We start from the raw sequence: 3,974 nt of genomic DNA on the forward strand, positions 1-3,974 counted from the left end.
CCGGTCCAACTGCTAGTCCATAAGTCCGATGCTAGTCCATAAGCTCCTCTTCAGACTCACCTAACTGATGTCAAAAGGTGAAGCGGGAAACAGGAAGATCACAGGTTGGTGGATACAGAGTTGTGTGGATTCAAGGTCACTGGAAACATGGCAAGGCACTGACAGTTCTCAGTGCGGTCCACATGGGTCCACTGCTGGGAGGCAGACACAGGGTCCCATTGAAGTCTCCGTGAAGAGCAAGGCCAGGTGATTGAGATATTGTCACTGTTTGTCTTGCTCTTATACAAGAGGCTTGTGACATCAAGGGAGTGTCATCAGGCAGTAACTTGAGGGACAGGTTTCACTCTACCACTAACCAGGAGTGGCTGGCTGACATAATCTCTAAGTACCGCACAGCCCGTTCTTGTTCCTGTTGGCTGGAAGATGGTGCGAGCTGCTGGACCTTCCTGGCCCCAGAGATGGAAGCCTCATGCTGAGGGAGGATGGCAGAATTCAATATCTAACCCTATCTCGAAACTATTATATGAGCGAGAAATAAGCATCTATTTAGTTTTATTCACTGTACTTGGGGTATCATAATTTCCTAGTGCTACCGTAACAGAAATATGACAGATGGGTCACTTTAAGGAATATAAATTATTTTCTCATAGTTTAGGAGTCTAGAAATCCGAATTCAGGATGCCAGTTACAGGGGTAGGATCTCTCTGCCTAGGTTGGTATAGAAAACCCTATTCCAAAAATGGGTTAGAATTTCAGCACATTTTGAGTGACACAATTCAGTTCATTAACAGGGGGTCCTTTCTTTAAAGCAGTTCTACCAAAGCCTTAACTTATACAATGAAACGTCAGGTTGCAGCAGTATTGCTGCTTGTTGCTGTTCCTGAGCATCTCTTAGCTGAAGTCTTCTTTGGGTTCCTGTTTTGCCTCTCCTTGCCTCCTAGCCTTAATTCCTGCTCCCCAGATGATTCCCCCAAATGCTCTCATGTATCCTCAAACCAGTGAATATATGCTGTGAGTTTTAGATCTTTAGGGTTCAAATACTGGGTTCTTTATTAGGTAAGGAAGAGTGGTTTGGAGATATTTAACTGCAGGTAGCTGTATGTAGCCCTGCTTCTCACCAGAAGGGCATCTCACTGATGTACATTGGATAGGTCTAGGGCCTACTCTGACAGCAAGCCCACTGACTTTCAGGGATTCCATTGACACACTGTGTTCATGAAGTGAGGGCTGGGTCATGAACTTGTCTGTATCTCCTCCTTTGAAGGAAGGGAAAAGAGAGGCCTGACTGAAGGAAGGGCAAAACTGACCAGGGGTCAGAGGAATAATGTAGTCAGGTAGCAAGTCTGTACTGGGCCCAGTCAAGTTCCAAACCCCAAGTACAGTTTGCTGAGAACTGTGCACGGCAATAAGGTGTAGGACGAGGGTGTCCTAGATAGTAGGGAAGCAGAAGATTGCTTTCAAGTTGGCTGGCTTCAGGCCAGTCACTTCCCGCTGAGCCTCAGTGTCTCCAGATACCAAATGCAAATGCTATTCTGTTGGTTTGTTGTGTGAAGATCTGATGAGGTCATCAATGGGCAAGTGATTTGGAAACTGTAAAGTGCTGTACATGTTTCCGAATTTAATGGGGGTGGGGTGGGCGGTGGTCATTAAAGAGAAGACCAAGTTGAGAGCTTTTCTTAGTCTCTCCCTCTGGCTGTGATTCACAGTGAAAGTTCGGAGTTTATTGTCTAGGTGGATGATTTCCGACCTGTGCTCAAACTCCTGGGCACTTGTGACTTTCATTTGCAAGTGGCAGATACATAACTCAAATGGACTTAAGTAATAGAGGCGTTTTTATCGACTCAAGTGACTAAAATTTTCAGAAATACATCGTACTTTCTACCCAGCTTTATCTAGGGACTTGAATGATAACAACAGGACCCGGTTTCTTGCCCCTTGACTCTGCCTTCTGTCCTTTTGGTGGAGTTCTTAGGCAGGCCTTGGGCATGCATTCTACTAGCTAAGCAACCACTATCAAAAGACACCTCTTTCCCGATGTTGCTGGCAACCTTGGGTATTATTAAGGTTTGGGTCATGCGCCTACCCTAAACTGATCGTTGTGGCCAGAAGAATGCTAGGCTTTCATCGGCTCACAGAATTACATCCTACTCTTGGAACCTAGGCTTAGGGCGTGCTCCACTGCATCCTTGTGAGATCCAGGGTGGTTCCCTGAGGGGAGATGAAGGTGCATTTACCGAAAGGAAGAAGGTCTTGGGAGGTGGGGAGATCCTTTAACTCAGCAAAATCCATCGCTATTCACTAGACAGAGATAGTTTTAGTTTAAAAACATATGTATTGTGTTTTCAATATTTAAAAGTCCAACCGCAGTGGAGCTGCTCTGCCTAAAGAAGCATCGGAGAATCACTCTGCTCCCTTGGCCTCACAAGTGCTCTGTGGGATTACCGAGGAACGCAAGTCCGCATAACATAATTTTCAGACTGCTAGACTGTTATTTTCAATAGATATATGTTGTAGGTAAGTTAGTCCTTAAAATGGTTTCTTCCTATTTCTCTGGCTTTTTATAGACTTGTTATGTGCTATCAAGTCAATTCCAATTCCCAGTGACCCTAGATGACAGAGAAGCACTGCCCCATGGGGTTTCCTTGCTGTCATTTTTACAGACGCAGATCACCAAGTTTGCTCTACTGCAGAATTGCTGGGTGGCATTGAACCAACAACCTTATTCCTTGCATTTCTGGGGCCCCTTGCTTTTTATGGTAGGAATTGCTTTTTCCTTCTAGTGGGGGAGAATGAGATACTAAGTAACAGATCCAGTTATTGCCTGAGATTGAGGATGCCAGGCCCTTACTTAGTCCTGATGCTAAACTATTTGCTTTTTAAGCCACCAGGAGCCTTTGAAATTTCCATAGGGACTCACTGAGAACAGGAAAAACTCACTTTAGAGTATGTTGGTTAATATGAGTGATGAAATGTATTTGTATTTTAAGCATTTGGCAAGGAGTACATATGCTAACTCTTGTGGCACAATGGTTAAAGTACTCAGTTGCTAAACAGAAAGGTTGATGGTTCGAACTCCCCATCAGTTCCATAGAAGGATATAGTAGTCTGCTTTGATCAAGATTAATAGTCTTGGAAACTCCATGGGGCATGTCTACTCTGCCCTGCAGGGTCACTTTGAATGGGAATCAGCACGACAGCACTGGGTTTGTTTTTTATAGTGCCTTCCTGCCAGTCTGCCACGCAGCAGATAGACTGCAGCGGTCAAGGCCACCACCGCAGAGGCCTCATTAGCTGCTATCTACTTGAAGAACACCACGTTAACCTGGTGCTCTGGTTTGATCCCACATTACTCAGCGTGGACCTTAGGCAATCTGTGGTCTGAGACACACCCCAATCCTAAATTGCCTGTCTTGGTCTTAGGTTACTAAGTTTACAGACAACAATCCTGTGTCTCTCTGGACACACGTGACCAGGCTAATAATAGCACTGAAGTTCTAGGAGGGCCTTGGCGCTTCCCCCACCTCTCCACTCTCAGTAGGCTTCCTGCTGATAATTTCCCTAGTGCTCAGATAGGTGGACAGAGAATGGAAACAGGGCAACCTGCCCATCCCTTTTTAGGAGGCAGTGCTGGCCCAAGTCAATATGAGTAGCATCTGGCCTCATGGACCTCTGTGCTGCTTCAGGTCAAGTGGAAGTGGTTAGCATTTAGGGGGGAACTTAAAAAAATACCTTTACTCTGAGTGGGGTTTAGAATTTTTATTGTAAATAAAGATGTTTTGGACACTCACTCTATGAAGGGCACTGTAGTAGGCACTCTGCTAGTGGTAACTTGATCATCGCTATAACATCCTGAGGTTGGTATTAAGCATTTTATAGAGATTACTAAAACTAAGGAATATTGACTGTTTTAGTAATTTAAGGCCACACAAGTAGCAAGACTTGAATCCAGGTCTTCTGACTTTGTTCCCCCCCCC

The 3,974-nt window shown here is 45.0% G+C and overlaps 1 protein-coding gene across 9 annotated transcripts in view; it reads left to right on the plus strand.

Moving 5' to 3' along the window:
- STIM1 (stromal interaction molecule 1) overlaps window positions 1-3,974 on the plus strand; it is a 213,685-nt gene that overhangs the window by 71,118 nt on the left and 138,593 nt on the right. The window lies entirely within an intron of this gene.

Source organism: Echinops telfairi, unplaced genomic scaffold (assembly GCF_000313985.2).
Source record: "Echinops telfairi isolate 266 unplaced genomic scaffold, ASM31398v2 ScPeMD7_1713;HRSCAF=2227, whole genome shotgun sequence".
In the NCBI taxonomy this organism is placed as follows: domain Eukaryota; kingdom Metazoa; phylum Chordata; class Mammalia; order Afrosoricida; family Tenrecidae; genus Echinops; species Echinops telfairi.